The following is a 15,408-nucleotide window of genomic DNA, read 5'->3' on the forward strand; positions in this document are numbered from 1 at the left end:
GAAATGATTGGATGAGAACAATCTGATCATAAATCGAATAATATTCAAGCAATTGTCCTTTTTCAGACGGCTATTATGAGCAAGAGGTTCTAGGTTCCCAAAACCCTAGGACCTTACAAGAAAAAGAGAAGTAAGACATCAAGTCAAGGTACACACACTTTTACCTTAATACTCCCTTCGTCTCATAATAAGTGTCTTATTTGAACTTTGTGTGGTTCTTAAGAAAATGATTAGATGTGTTTATTTTAACGATAAAGTAATATTATTTACTAAAATACCCTTATTTATTAATAAGTGGAGTCGTTGAAAAGAGTGAAAGTTAATAAATAAGGGTATATCAATCGAAAAAAGATTAAATTTTGTATTGGTATTCTAAAGAGACATTTATTTTGAGACATATACAAAGTGCAAATGTTATCAAATGGATCTGTGGCGCAATGGTAGCGCGTCTGACTCCAGATCAGAAGGTTGCGTGTTCGATTCACGTCAGGTTCATTCCAATTTTTTCTTTGTTATTTTTTAATAATTAATTTACATTGTCGGTGCATAATCTATTTTCTCTTAAGGAAAAAGAAAGTAATTAGATCAACACAATTTTATCAATGTTTGATTCATGATAAAAAATATGTTTCAGCTTGGGCACAAGAGCGAGAAACAATCATGGCCCGATCCAAATATTTTTTTTTAAGGCTAAAAGTTTTTGAGAAGCCAATAGACCGTCTAATCAAGAGTAAAGAGAATTATGGTGTTGATCATTGAGACATCAAGTTGATGATGTTAAACCAAAGATGAATCCTTTTTAGCTATGGTTCAAAGGAGGGTTCTAAAACCTCATGGAGAAACATGGACCTGCCATATGAGAATATATATGATCAAGAGAAATGATTGGATGAGAACAATCTGATCATAAATCGAATAATATTCAAGCAATTGTCCTTTTTCAGACGGCTATTATGAGCAAGAGGTTCTAGGTTCCCAAAACCCTAGGACCTTACAAGAAAAAGAGAAGTAAGACATCAAGTCAAGGTACACACACTTTTACCTTAATACTCCCTTCGTCTCATAATAAGTGTCTTATTTGAACTTTGTGTGGTTCTTAAGAAAATGATTAGATGTGTTTATTTTAACGATAAAGTAATATTATTTACTAAAATACCCTTATTTATTAATAAGTGGAGTAGTTGAAAAGATTGAAAGTTAATAAATAAGGGTATATCAATCGAAAAAAGATTAAATTTTGTATTGGTATTCTAAAGAGACATTTATTTTGAGACATATACAAAGTGCAAATGTTATCAAATGGATCTGTGGCGCAATGGTAGCGCGTCTGACTCCAGATCAGAAGGTTGCGTGTTCGATTCACGTCAGGTTCATTCCAATTTTTTCTTTGTTATTTTTTAATAATTAATTTACATTGTTGGTGCATAATCTATTTTCTCTTAAGGAAAAAGAAAGTAATTAGATCAACACAATTTTATCAATGTTTGATTCATGATAAAAAATATGTTTCAGCTTGGGCACAAGAGCGAGAAACAATCATGGCCCGATCCAAATATATTTTTTTTTAAGGCTAAAAGTTTTTGAGAAGCCAATAGACCGTCTAATCAAGAGTAAAGAGAATTATGGTGTTGATCATTGAGACATCAAGTTGATGACGTTAAACCAAAGATGAATCCTTTTTAGCTATGGTTCAAAGGAGGGTTCTAAGACCTCATGGAGAAACATGGACCTGCCATATGAGAATATATATGATCAAGAGAAATGATTGGATGAAAACAATCTGATCATAAATCGAATAATATTCAAGCAATTGTGCTTTTTCAAACGACTATTATGAGCAAGAGGTTCTAGGTTCCCAAAACCCTAGGACCTTACAAGAAAAAGAGAAGTAAGACATCAAGTCAAGGTACACACACTTTTACCTTAATACTCCCTTCGTCTCATAATAAGTGTCTTATTTGAACTTTGTGTGGTTCTTAAGAAAATGATTAGATGTGTTTATTTTAACGATAAAGTAATATTATTTACTAAAATACCCTTATTTATTAATAAGTGGAGTCGTTGAAAAGAGTGAAAGTTAATAAATAAGGGTATATCAATCGAAAAAAGATTAAATTTTGTATTGGTATTCTAAAGAGACATTTATTTTGAGACATATACAAAGTGCAAATGTTATCAAATGGATCTGTGGCGCAATGGTAGCGCGTCTGACTCCAGATCAGAAGGTTGCGTGTTCGATTCACGTCAGGTTCATTCCAATTTTTTCTTTGTTATTTTTTAATAATTAATTTACATTGTCGGTGCATAATCTATTTTCTCTTAAGGAAAAAGAAAGTAATTAGATCAACACAATTTTATCAATGTTTGATTCATGATAAAAAATATGTTTCAGCTTGGGCACAAGAGCGAGAAACAATCATGGCCCGATCCAAATATTTTTTTTTAAGGCTAAAAGTTTTTGAGAAGCCAATAGACCGTCTAATCAAGAGTAAAGAGAATTATGGTGTTGATCATTGAGACATCAAGTTGATGATGTTAAACCAAAGATGAATCCTTTTTAGCTATGGTTCAAAGGAGGGTTCTAAAACCTCATGGAGAAACATGGACCTGCCATATGAGAATATATATGATCAAGAGAAATGATTGGATGAGAACAATCTGATCATAAATCGAATAATATTCAAGCAATTGTCCTTTTTCAGACGGCTATTATGAGCAAGAGGTTCTAGGTTCCCAAAACCCTAGGACCTTACAAGAAAAAGAGAAGTAAGACATCAAGTCAAGGTACACACACTTTTACCTTAATACTCCCTTCGTCTCATAATAAGTGTCTTATTTGAACTTTGTGTGGTTCTTAAGAAAATGATTAGATGTGTTTATTTTAACGATAAAGTAATATTATTTACTAAAATACCCTTATTTATTAATAAGTGGAGTAGTTGAAAAGATTGAAAGTTAATAAATAAGGGTATATCAATCGAAAAAAGATTAAATTTTGTATTGGTATTCTAAAGAGACATTTATTTTGAGACATATACAAAGTGCAAATGTTATCAAATGGATCTGTGGCGCAATGGTAGCGCGTTTGACTCCAGATCAGAAGGTTGCGTGTTCGATTCACGTTAGGTTCATTCCAATTCTTTTTCTTTGTTCTTTGTTATTTTTTAATAATTAATTTACATTGTCGGTGCATCATCTATTTTCTCTTAAGGAAAAAGAAAGTAATTAGATCAACACAATTTTATCAATGTTTGATTCATGATAAAAAATATGTTTCAGCTTGGGCACAAGAGCGAGAAACAATCATGGCCCGATCCAAATATATTTTTTTTAAGGCTAAAAGTTTTTGAGAAGCCAATAGACCGTCTAATCAAGAGTAAAGAGAATTATGGTGTTGATCATTGAGACATCAAGTTGATGACGTTAAACCAAAGATGAATCCTTTTTAGCTATGGTTCAAAGGAGGGTTCTAAGACCTCATGGAGAAACATGGACCTGCCATATGAGAATATATATGATCAAGAGAAATGATTGGATGAAAACAATCTGATCATAAATCGGATAATATTCAAGCAATTGTCCTTTTTCAGACGACTATTATTAGCAAGAGGTTCTAGGTTCCCAAAACCCTAGGACCTTACAAGAAAAAGAGAAGTAAGACATCAAGTCAAGGTACACACACTTTTACCTTTATACTCCCTTCGTCTCATAATAAGTGTCTTATTTGAACTTTGTGTGGTTCTTAAGAAAATGATTAGATGTGTTTATTTTAACGATAAAGTAATATTATTTACTAAAATACCCTTATTTATTAATAAGTGGAGTCGTTGAAAAGAGTGAAAGTTAATAAATAAGGGTATATCAATCGAAAAAAGATTAAATTTTGTATTGGTATTCTAAAGAGACATTTATTTTGAGACATATACAAAGTGCAAATGTTATCAAATGGATCTGTGGCGCAATGGTAGCGCGTCTGACTCCAGATCAGAAGGTTGCGTGTTCGATTCACGTCAGGTTCATTCCAATTTTTTCTTTGTTATTTTTTAATAATTAATTTACATTGTTGGTGCATAATCTATTTTCTCTTAAGGAAAAAGAAAGTAATTAGATCAACACAATTTTATCAATGTTTGATTCATGATAAAAAATATGTTTCAGCTTGGGCACAAGAGCGAGAAACAATCATGGCCCGATCCAAATATTTTTTTTTAAGGCTAAAAGTTTTTGAGAAGCCAATAGACCGTCTAATCAAGAGTAAAGAGAATTATGGTGTTGATCATTGAGACATCAAGTTGATGATGTTAAACCAAAGATGAATCCTTTTTAGCTATGGTTCAAAGGAGGGTTCTAAAACCTCATGGAGAAACATGGACCTGCCATATGAGAATATATATGATCAAGAGAAATGATTGGATGAGAACAATCTGATCATAAATCGAATAATATTCAAGCAATTGTCCTTTTTCAGACGGCTATTATGAGCAAGAGGTTCTAGGTTCCCAAAACCCTAGGACCTTACAAGAAAAAGAGAAGTAAGACATCAAGTCAAGGTACACACACTTTTACCTTAATACTCCCTTCGTCTCATAATAAGTGTCTTATTTGAACTTTGTGTGGTTCTTAAGAAAATGATTAGATGTGTTTATTTTAACGATAAAGTAATATTATTTACTAAAATACCCTTATTTATTAATAAGTGGAGTAGTTGAAAAGATTGAAAGTTAATAAATAAGGGTATATCAATCGAAAAAAGATTAAATTTGTATTGGTATTCTAAAGAGACATTTATTTTGAGACATATACAAAGTGAAAATGTTATCAAATGGATCTGTGGCGCAATGGTAGCGCGTCTGACTCCAGATCAGAAGGTTGCGTGTTCGATTCACGTCAGGTTCATTCCAATTTTTTTTCTTTGTAATTTTTTAATAATTAATTTACATTGTCGGTGCATCATCTATTTTCTCTTAAGGAAAAAGAAAGTAATTAGATCAACACAATTTTATCAATGTTTGATTCATGATAAAAAATATGTTTCAGCTTGGGCACAAGAGCGAGAAACAATCATGGCCCGATCCAAATATATTTTTTTTTAAGGCTAAAAGTTTTTGAGAAGCCAATAGACCGTCTAATCAAGAGTAAAGAGAATTATGGTGTTGATCATTGAGACATCAAGTTGATGACGTTAAACCAAAGATGAATCCTTTTTAGCTATGGTTCAAAGGAGGGTTCTAAGACCTCATGGAGAAACATGGACCTGCCATATGAGAATATATATGATCAAGAGAAATGATTGGATGAAAACAATCTGATCATAAATCGAATAATATTCAAGCAATTGTCCTTTTTCAGACGACTATTATGAGCAAGAGGTTCTAGGTTCCCAAAACCCTAGGACCTTACAAGAAAAAGAGAAGTAAGACATCAAGTCAAGGTACACACACTTTTACCTTTATACTCCCTTCGTCTCATAATAAGTGTCTTATTTGAACTTTGTGTGGTTCTTAAGAAAATGATTAGATGTGTTTATTTTAACGATAAAGTAATATTATTTACTAAAATACCCTTATTTATTAATAAGTGGAGTAGTTGAAAAGAGTGAAAGTTAATAAATAAGGGTATATCAATCGAAAAAAGATTAAATTTTGTATTGGTATTCTAAAGAGACATTTATTTTGAGACATATACAAAGTGCAAATGTTATCAAATGGATCTGTGGCGCATAGGTAGCGCGTCTGACTCCAGATCAGAAGGTTGTGTGTTCGATTCACGTCAGGTTCATTCCAATTTTTTTGCTTTGTTATTTTTTAATAATTAATTTACATTGTCGGTGCATCATCTATTTTCTTCTAAGGAAAAAGAAAGTAATTAGATCAACACAATTTTATCAATGTTTGATTCATGATAAAAAATATGTTTCAGCTTGGGCACAAGTGCGAGAAACAATCATGGCCCGATCCAAATATATTTTATTTTAAGGCTAAAAGTTTTTGAGAAGCCAATAGACCGTCTAATCAAGAGTAAAGAGAATTATGGTGTTGATCATTGAGACATCAAGTTGATGACGTTAAACCAAAGATGAATCCTTTTTAGCTCTGGTTCAAAGGAGGGTTCTAAGACCTCATGGAGAAACATGGACCTGCCATATGAGAATATATATGATCAAGAGAAATGATTGGATGAGAACAATCTGATCATAAATCGAATAATATTCAAGCAATTGTCCTTTTTCAGACGGCTATTATGAGCAAGATGTTCTAGGTTCCCAAAACCCTAGGACCTTACAAGAAAAAGAGAAGTAAGAAATCAAGTCAAGGTACACACACTTTTACCTTAATACTCCCTTCGTCTCATAATAAGTGTCTTATTTGAACTTTGTGTGGTTCTTAAGAAAATGATTAGATATGTTTATTTTAACGATAAAGTAATATTATTTACTAAAATACCCTTATTTATTAATAAGTGGAGTAGTTGAAAAGAGTGAAAGTTAATAAATAAGGGTATATCAATCGAAAAAAGAATAAATATTGTATTGGTATTCTAAAGAGACATTTATTTTGAGACATATACAAAGTGCAAATGTTATCAAATGGATCTGTGGCGCAATGGTAGCGCGTCTGACTCCAGATCAGAAGGTTGTGTGTTCAATTCACGTCAGGTTCATTCCAATTTTTTTGCTTTGTTGTTTTTTAATAATTAATTTACATTGTCGGTGCATCATCTATTTTCTCTTAAGGAAAAAGAAAGTAATTAGATCAACACAATTTAATCAATGTTTGATTCATGATAAAAAATATGTTTCAGCTTGAGCTCAAGAGCGAGAAACAATCATGGCCCGATCCAAATATATTTTTTTTTAAGGCTAAAAGTGTTTGAGAAGCCAATAGACCGTCTAATCAAGAGTAAAGAGAATTATGGTGTTGATCATTAAGACATCAAGTTGATGATGTTAAACCAAAGATGAATCCATTTTAGCTATGGTTCAAAGAAGGGTTCTAAGACCTCATGGAGAAACATGGACCTGCCATATGAGAATATATATGATCAAGAGAAATGATTGGATGAGAACAATATGATCATAAATCGAATAATACTCAAGCAATTGTCCTTTTTCAGACGGCTATTATGAGCAAGAGGTTCTAGGTTCCCAAAAGTCTAGGACCTTACAATGAAAAGAGAAGTAAGAAATCAAGTCAAGGTACACACACTTTTACCTTAATACTCCCTTCGTCTCATAATAAGTGTCTTATTTGAACTTTGTGTGGTTCTTAAGAAAATGATTAGTCTGTTTATTTTAATGATAAAGTTATATTATTTACTAAAATACCCTTATTTATTAATATGTGGAGTAGTTGAAAAGAGTGAAAGTTAATAAATAAGGGTATATCAATCGAAAAAAGAATAAATATTGTATTGGTATTCTAAAGAGACATTTATTTTGAGACATATACAAAGTGCAAATGTTATCAAATGGATCTGTGGTGCAATGGTAGCGCGTCTGACTCCAGATCAGAAGGTTGCGTGTTCAATTCACGTCAGGTTCATTCCAATTTTTTTTCTTTGTTATTTTTTAAAAATTAATTTACATTGTCGGTGCATCATCTATTTTCTCTGAAGGAAAAGAAAGTAATTAGATCAACACAATTTTATCAATGTTTGATTCATGATAAAAAATATGTTTCAGCTTGGGCACAAGAGCGAGAAACAATCATGGCCCGATCCAAATATATATTTTTTTTAAGGCTAAAAGTTTTTGAGAAGCCAATAGACCGTCTAATCAAGAGTAAAGAGAATTATGGTGTTGATCATTGAGACATCAAGTTGATGACGTTAAACCAAAGATGAATCCTTTTTAGCTATTGTTCAAAGGAGGGTTCTAAGACCTCATGGAGAAACATGGACCTGCCATATGAGAATATATATGATCAAGAGAAATGATTGGATGAGAACAATCTGATCATAATTCGAATAATATTCAAGAAATTGTCCTTTTTCAGATGGCTATTATGAGCAAGAGGTTCTAGGTTCCCAAAACCCTAGGACCTTACAATGAAAAGAGAAGTAGGACATCAAGTCAAGGTACACACACTTTTACCTTAATACTCCCTTCGTCTCATAATAATTGTCTTATTTGAACTTTGTGTGGTTCTTAAGAAAATGATTAGATGTGTTTATTTTAACGATAAAGTAATATTATTTACTAAAATATCCTTATTTATTAATAAGTGGAGTAGTTGAAAAGATAGAAAGTTAATAAATAAGGGTATATCAATCGAAAAAAGAATAAATATTGTATTGGTATTCTAAAGAGACATTTATTTTGAGACATATACAAAGTGCAAATGTTATCAAATGGATCTGTGGCGCATAGGTAGCGCGTCTGACTCCAGATCAGAAGGTTGTGTGTTCGATTCACGTCAGGTTCATTCCAATTTTTTTTCTTTGTTATTTTTTAATAATTAATTTAAATTGTCGGTGCATCATCTATTTTCTCTCAAGGAAAAAGAAAGTAATTAGATCAACACAATTTTATCAATGTTTGATTCATGATAAAAAATATGTTTCAGCTTGGGCACAAGAGCGAGAAACAATCATGACCCGATCCAAATATATTTTATTTTAAGGCTAAAAGTTTTTGAGAAGCCAATAGACCGTCTAATGAAGAGTAAAGAGAGTTATGGTGTTGATCATTGAGACATCAAGTTGATGACGTTAAACCAAAGATGAATCCTTTTTAGCTCTGGTTCAAAGGAGGGTTCTAAGACCTCATGGAGAAACATGGACCTCCCATATGAGAATATATGTGATCAAGAGAAATGATTGGATGAGAATAATCTGATCATAAATCGAATAATATTCAAGCAATTGTCCTTTTTCAGACGACTATTATGAGCAAGAGGTTCTAGGTTCCCAAAACCCTAGGACCATACAAGAAAAAGAGAAGTAAGACATCAAGTCAAGGTACACACACTTTTACCTTAATACTCCCTTCGTCTCATAATAAGTGTCTTATTTGAACTTTGTGTGGTTCTTAAGAAAATGATTAGATATGTTTATTTTAACGATAAAGTAATATTATTTACTAAAATACCCTTATTTATTAATAAGTGGAGTAGTTGAAAAGAGTGAAAGTTAATAAATAAGGGTATATCAATCGAAAAAAGAATAAATATTGTATTGGTATTCTAAAGAGACATTTATTTTGAGACATATACAAAGTGCAAATGTTATCAAATGGATCTCTGGCGCAATGGTAGCGCGTCTGACTCCAGATTAGAAGGTTGTGTGTTCGATTCACGTCAGGTTCATTCCAATTTTTTTTCTTTGTTATTTTTTAATAATTAATTTACATTGTCGGTGCATCATCTATTTTCTCATAAGGAAAAAGAAAGTAATTAGATTAACACAATTTTATCAATGTTTGATTCATGATAAAAAATATGTTTCAGCTTGGGCACAAGTGCGAGAAACAATCATGGCCCGATCCAAATATATTTTTTTTTAAGGCTAAAGTTTTTGAGAAGCCAATAGACCGTCTAATCAAGAGTAAAGAGAATTATGGTGTTGATCATTGAGACATCAAGTTGATGACGTTAAACCAAAGATGAATCCTTTTTAGCTATGGTTCAAAGGAGGGTTCTAAGACCTCATGGAGAAACATGGACCTGCCATATGAGAATATATATGATCAAGAGAAATGATTGGATGAGAATAATCTGATCATAAATCGAATAATATTCAAGCAATTGTCCTTTTTCAGACGACTATTATGAGCAAGAGGTTCTAGGTTCCCAAAACCCTAGGACCTTACAAGAAAAAGAGAAGTAGGACATCAAGTCAAGGTACACACACTTTTACCTTAATACTCCCTTCGTCTCATAATAAGTGTCTTATTTGAACTTTATGTGGTTCTTAAGAAAATGATTAGATGTGTTTTTTTAACGATAAAGTAATATTATTTACTAAAATACCCTTATTTATTAATATGTGGAGTAGTTGAAAAGAGTGAAAGTTAATAAATAAGGGTATATCAATCGAAAAAAGAATAAATATTGTATTGGTATTGTAAAGAGACATTTATTTTGAGACATATACAAAGTGCAAATGTTATCAAATGGATCTGTGGCGCAATGGTAGCGCGTTTGACTCCAGATCAGAAGGTTGTGTGTTCGATTCACGTCAGGTTCATTCCAATTTTTTTTCTTTGTTATTTTTTAATAATTAATTTACATTGTCGGTGCATCACCTATTTCCTCTTAAGGAAAAAGAAAGTAATTAGATCAACACAATTTTATCAATGTTTGATTCATGATAAAAAATATGTTTCAGCTTGGGTACAAGAGCGAGAAACAATCATGGCCCGATCCAAATATATTTTTTTGTAAGGCTAAAAGTTTTTGAGAAGCCAATAGACCGTCTAATCAAGAGTAAAGAGAATTATGGTGTTGATCATTGAGACATCAAGTTGATGACGTTAAACCAAAGATGAATCCTTTTTAGCTCTGGTTCAAAGGAGGGTTCTAAGACCTCATGGAGAAACATGGACCTGCCATATGAGAATATATATGATCAAGAGAAATGATTGGATGAGAACAATCTGATCATAAATCGAATAATATTCAAGCAATTGTCCTTTTTCAGACGGTTATTATGAGCAAGAGGTTCTAGGTTCCCAAAACCCTAGGACCTTACAAGAAAAAGAGAAGTAAGACATCAAGTCAAGGTACACACACTTTTACCTTAATACTCCCTTCGTCTCATAATAAGTGTCTTATTTGAACTTTGTGTGGTTCTTAAGAAAATGATTAGATGTGTTTATTATAACGATAAAGTTATATTATTTACTAAAATACCCTTATTTATTAATAAGTGGAGTAGTTGAAAAGAGTGAAAGTTAATAAATAAGGGAATATCAATCAAAAAAAGAATAAATATTGTATTGGTATTCTAAAGAGACATTTATTTTGAGACATATAGAAAGTGCAAATGTTATCAAATGGATCTGTGGCGCAATGGTAGCGCGTCTGACTCCAGATCAGAAGGTTGCGTGTTCGATTCACGTCAGGTTCATTCCAATTTTTTTCTTTGTTATTTTTTAATAATTAATTTACATTGTCGATTCATCATCTATTTTTTCTTAAGGAAAAACAAAGTAATTAGATCAACACAATTTTATCGATGTTTGATTCATGATAAAAAATATGTTTCAGCTTGGGCACAAGAGCGAGAAACAATCATGGCCCGATCCAAATATATTTTTTTTTAAGGCTAAAAGTTTTTGAGAAGCCAATAGACCGTCTAATCAAGAGTAAAGAGAATTATGGTGTTGATCATTGAGACATCAAGTTGATGACGTTAAACCAAAGATGAATCCTTTTTACCTCTGGTTCAAAGGAGGGTTCTAAGACCTCATGGAGAAACATGGACCTCCCATATGAGAATATATATGATCAAAAGAAATGATTGGATGAGAAAAATCTGATCATAAATCGAATAATATTCAAGCAATTGTCCTTTTTCAGACGGCTATTACGAGCAAGAGGTTCTAGGTTCCCAAAACCCTAGGACCTTACAAGAAAAAGAGAAGTAAGACATCAAGTCAAGGTACACACACTTTTACCTTAATACTCCCTTCGTCTCATAATAAGTGTCTTATTTGAACTTTGTGTGGTTCTTAAGAAAATGATTAGATCTGTTTATTTTAACAATAAAGTAATATTATTTACTAAAATACCCTTATTTATTAATAAGTGGAGTAGTTGAAAAGAGTGAAAGTTAATAAATAAGGGTATATCAAGCGAAAAAAGAATAAATATTGTATTGGTATTCTAAAGAGACATTTATTTTGAGACATATACAAAGTGCAAATGTTATCAAATGGATCTGTGGCGCAATGGTAGCGCGTCTGACTCCAGATCAGAAGGTTGCATGTTCGATTCACGTCAGGTTCATTCTAATTTTTTTTCTTTGTTATTTTTTTATAATTAATTTACATTGTCGGTGCATCATCTATTTTCTCTTAAGGAAAAAGAAAGTAATTAGATCAACACAATTTTATCAATGTTTGATTCATGATAAAAAATATGTTTCAGCTTGGGCACAAGAGCGAGAAACAATCATGGCCCGATCCAAATATATATTTTTTTAAGGCTAAAAGTTTTTGAGAAGCCAAAAGACCGTCTAATCAAGAGTAAAGAGAATTATGGTGTTGATCATTGAGACATCAAGTTGATGATGTTAAACCAAAGCTGAATCCTTTTTAGCTATGGTTCAAAGGAGGGTTCTAAGACCTCATGGAAAAACATGGACCTGCCATATGAGAATATATATGATCAAGAGAAATGATTGGATGAGAACAATCTGATCATAAATCGAATAATATTCAAGCAATTGTCCTTTTTCAAACGGCTATTATGAGCAAGAGGTTCTAGGTTCCCAAAACCCTAGGACCTTACAAGAAAAAGAGAAGTAAGACATCAAGTCAAGGTACACACACTTTTACCTTAATACTCCCTTCGTCTCATAATAAGTGTCTTATTTGAACTTTGTGTGGTTCTTAAGAAAATGATTAGATCTGTTTATTTTAAAAATAAAGTAATATTATTTACTAAAATACCCTTATTTATTAATAAGTGGAGTAGTTGAAAAGAGTGAAAGTTAATAAATAAGGGTATATCAATCGAAAAAAGAATAAATATTGTAATGGTATTCTAAAGAGACATTTATTTTGAGACATATACAAAGTGCAAATGTTATCAAATGGATCTGTGGCGCAATGGTAGCGCGTCTGACTCCAGATCAGAAGGTTGTGTGTTCGATTCACGTCAGGTTCATTCCAATTTTTTTTCTTTGTTATTTTTTAATAATTAAATTACATTGTCGGTGCATCATCTATTTTCTCTTAAGGAAAAAGAAAGTAATTAGATCAACACAATTTTATCAATGTTTGATTCATGATAAAAAATATGTTTCAGCTTGGGCACAAGAGCGAGAAACAATCATGGCCCGATCCAAATATATTTTTTTTAAGGCTAAAAGTTTTTGAGAAGCCAATAGACCGTCTAATCAAGAGTAAAGAGAATTATGGTGTTGATCATTGAGACATCGAGTTGATGACGTTAAACCAAAGATGAATCCTTTTTTGCTCTGGTTCAAAGGAGGGTTCTAAGACCTCATGGAGAAACATGGACCTCCCATATGAGAATATATATGATCAAGAGAAATGATTGGATGAGAACAATCTGTCATAAATCGAATAATATTCAAGCAATTGTCCTTTTTCAGACGGCTATTATGAGCAAGAGGTTCTAGGTTCCCAAAACCCTAGGACCTTACAAGAAAAAGAGAAGTAAGACATCAAGTCAAGGTACACACAGTTTTACCTTAATACTCCCTTCGTCTCATAATAAGTCTCTTATTTTAACTTTGTGTGGCTCTTAAGAAAATGATTAGATGTGTTTATTTTAACGATAAAGTAATATTATTTACTAAAATACCCTTATTTATTAATAAGTTTAGTAGTTGAAAAGAGTGAAAGTTAATAAATAAGGGTATATCAATCGAAAAAAGAATAAATATTGTATTGGTATTCTAAAGAGACATTTATTTTGAGACTGTCGCATTACGCGAAAAACCGGCGGGAAAACAAGAACAACAGAGCCGCCACCGTGCGTTATTTTTCCCAAAAGAGGGAAAGGAAACGCTCAGAGTAAACCTGGAAAAAGCATGGTCTCGCGACCAAAGAGAATGGGATCGGGAGTCGGTTATGCGAAGGGAAGGTATTAGCACCCCTACGCATCCGTCGTACTCGACGGGATCCACGCACAATAGGAAAGAAAATGGTTGCTAAAACACTGCTCATAAACCAACAAACACTGGCTGAAAGAGACACAAGAAAACAAACAAGACTGACTCGGCAGGATATCACATCCTGGGCCTACTTAGTCTATCAGGCATAGACATCAGAGTCGAAGTAGTTCGGCCTGGGAAAAACACATGCTCGCTAGGATATCGCATCCTATGCATACGTATCTTCTCGGACGAAGAAGAATCAGAGCATTCGTAGCTCGGCTCACGCACACAAACAAAACAACACAAGAAATTGACTGCCAATCGCTGGGCTTACGTCAAACTCCACACAAAAACAGGCAAACATGGAACCCGAATGCCAATCGCTGGACTTATATCAGCTTCCGAACCAAACACACCCACACTGGAAACCAGATGCCACTTGATGGACTTATACCGGACTCCAAGCACACAACAAGAGGATACGGAATGCCAATCGCTGGGCTTACATCCATCTCCTGACACACACAACACAAAACAAAACGGGCGCCCGGAGAGATCAGCTCATCTCCTGCCTACGTACCTCATCTGGTATGAGGATCAGGGCGACGTAGTTCCCCTACGAAGGGACACAGGGCTAGCCTAACCAGATAACAGAGGGAGACACAACTAGGGAGACTACGACTCGAGCCTAGATGTTATCATGCAAAATCATCCCTAATTTAAGGTTTCTAGCTAACTTGCACAGGAAGCAAGCCTATCCTAAAGCACAAGCAATAGCAAACAATCACAAACAGCACACACTATATGCACACAAGTGAGGCTCAAACAAGGGTGGGGCTGCAAGAGCAAGCCAACTGTACAGGGTGAGTTTTGCTCTTAACCTTGACATTGAGAGCCAAGGTGAAGCTGAGGAAAGGTGGGTGAAGATAAGACTTCACAGCTCTTATCCCTGGCCAGGGAGAGCTTCAGACAAAGGAGCGTGGGTTCAGAATGTGGGAACCCTTCTACACTCAAGACACGGACTCAACTGTACAACTGTACAAGATCTTGGGTTACTGTCCTCAATGCGTCAACACAGTGGTGTGACCAGAGGGACGACTCAACAAGAATAGCAGGGGATGGATTGCACATCCCTTGGGTTCTGCCAATTGCCTTATCAAAAGGTCTTTACCTGCTTGGGGACAAAAATAAACAAGCACAAACATTGCCTCTTAAGGAGGACTTCAGACAGGTGCCTGGCCAAGTAACAGGCCAGGTCTTCCAGACTACATGGAGACAAGAGATTCTACCTCAATGCTAATGCTTAGCAAGCAAAGCAATGCAAGTTCTTAAAAGAACTGAGCAACTAAGGGTACCTGAAATCAATCAAATATAATCAGCATCCCAATCACAAAGTCAAAACCAACAAGATAAGAATCAACAGTCAATACAATCAATCACATGTGCAAAGCACAAACTCAAAGCAAATGAGTTAGCATCCTACAAAATAAACCAAGTTAGTTCATCACAAACAAATAAACCAAAATCAACTTGAATTAATCTCTTCAAAGCATTTGCTTCTTAACCTGAAAAAACAACTCAAATGTGAGAAATAAGACCACTAGGACAAGCCTAGGGTCA

The 15,408-nt window shown here is 33.5% G+C and overlaps 15 non-coding genes across 15 annotated transcripts; all 15 read left to right on the top strand.

Moving 5' to 3' along the window:
* Window positions 1-423: 423 nt before the first annotated feature.
* On the top strand, window positions 424-495 carry TRNAW-CCA (transfer RNA tryptophan (anticodon CCA)). Its single transcript has one exon. It is a non-coding gene; the product is annotated as a tRNA-Trp (tRNA).
* Window positions 496-1,301: 806 nt separating this feature from the next.
* Window positions 1,302-1,373, top strand: TRNAW-CCA (transfer RNA tryptophan (anticodon CCA)). Its single transcript has one exon. It is a non-coding gene; the product is annotated as a tRNA-Trp (tRNA).
* Window positions 1,374-2,181: 808 nt separating this feature from the next.
* Window positions 2,182-2,253, top strand: TRNAW-CCA (transfer RNA tryptophan (anticodon CCA)). The gene has a single exon. It is a non-coding gene; the product is annotated as a tRNA-Trp (tRNA).
* Window positions 2,254-3,059: 806 nt separating this feature from the next.
* On the top strand, window positions 3,060-3,131 carry TRNAW-CCA (transfer RNA tryptophan (anticodon CCA)). The gene has a single exon. It is a non-coding gene; the product is annotated as a tRNA-Trp (tRNA).
* An 816-nt stretch (window positions 3,132-3,947) lies between these two features.
* Window positions 3,948-4,019, top strand: TRNAW-CCA (transfer RNA tryptophan (anticodon CCA)). The gene has a single exon. It is a non-coding gene; the product is annotated as a tRNA-Trp (tRNA).
* Window positions 4,020-4,824: 805 nt separating this feature from the next.
* TRNAW-CCA (transfer RNA tryptophan (anticodon CCA)) lies at window positions 4,825-4,896 on the top strand. Its single transcript has one exon. It is a non-coding gene; the product is annotated as a tRNA-Trp (tRNA).
* Window positions 4,897-5,706: 810 nt separating this feature from the next.
* On the top strand, window positions 5,707-5,778 carry TRNAW-CCA (transfer RNA tryptophan (anticodon CCA)). The gene has a single exon. It is a non-coding gene; the product is annotated as a tRNA-Trp (tRNA).
* Window positions 5,779-6,588: 810 nt separating this feature from the next.
* On the top strand, window positions 6,589-6,660 carry TRNAW-CCA (transfer RNA tryptophan (anticodon CCA)). Its single transcript has one exon. It is a non-coding gene; the product is annotated as a tRNA-Trp (tRNA).
* An 809-nt stretch (window positions 6,661-7,469) lies between these two features.
* On the top strand, window positions 7,470-7,541 carry TRNAW-CCA (transfer RNA tryptophan (anticodon CCA)). The gene has a single exon. It is a non-coding gene; the product is annotated as a tRNA-Trp (tRNA).
* Window positions 7,542-8,351: 810 nt separating this feature from the next.
* On the top strand, window positions 8,352-8,423 carry TRNAW-CCA (transfer RNA tryptophan (anticodon CCA)). Its single transcript has one exon. It is a non-coding gene; the product is annotated as a tRNA-Trp (tRNA).
* Window positions 8,424-9,233: 810 nt separating this feature from the next.
* Window positions 9,234-9,305, top strand: TRNAW-CCA (transfer RNA tryptophan (anticodon CCA)). Its single transcript has one exon. It is a non-coding gene; the product is annotated as a tRNA-Trp (tRNA).
* An 808-nt stretch (window positions 9,306-10,113) lies between these two features.
* Window positions 10,114-10,185, top strand: TRNAW-CCA (transfer RNA tryptophan (anticodon CCA)). Its single transcript has one exon. It is a non-coding gene; the product is annotated as a tRNA-Trp (tRNA).
* Window positions 10,186-10,995: 810 nt separating this feature from the next.
* TRNAW-CCA (transfer RNA tryptophan (anticodon CCA)) lies at window positions 10,996-11,067 on the top strand. Its single transcript has one exon. It is a non-coding gene; the product is annotated as a tRNA-Trp (tRNA).
* An 809-nt stretch (window positions 11,068-11,876) lies between these two features.
* TRNAW-CCA (transfer RNA tryptophan (anticodon CCA)) lies at window positions 11,877-11,948 on the top strand. Its single transcript has one exon. It is a non-coding gene; the product is annotated as a tRNA-Trp (tRNA).
* An 810-nt stretch (window positions 11,949-12,758) lies between these two features.
* On the top strand, window positions 12,759-12,830 carry TRNAW-CCA (transfer RNA tryptophan (anticodon CCA)). The gene has a single exon. It is a non-coding gene; the product is annotated as a tRNA-Trp (tRNA).
* The last annotated feature ends 2,578 nt before the right edge of the window (window positions 12,831-15,408 follow it).

Source organism: Lathyrus oleraceus, chromosome 4, assembly GCF_024323335.1.
Source record: "Lathyrus oleraceus cultivar Zhongwan6 chromosome 4, CAAS_Psat_ZW6_1.0, whole genome shotgun sequence".
Taxonomy (NCBI): Eukaryota; Viridiplantae; Streptophyta; class Magnoliopsida; order Fabales; family Fabaceae; genus Lathyrus; species Lathyrus oleraceus.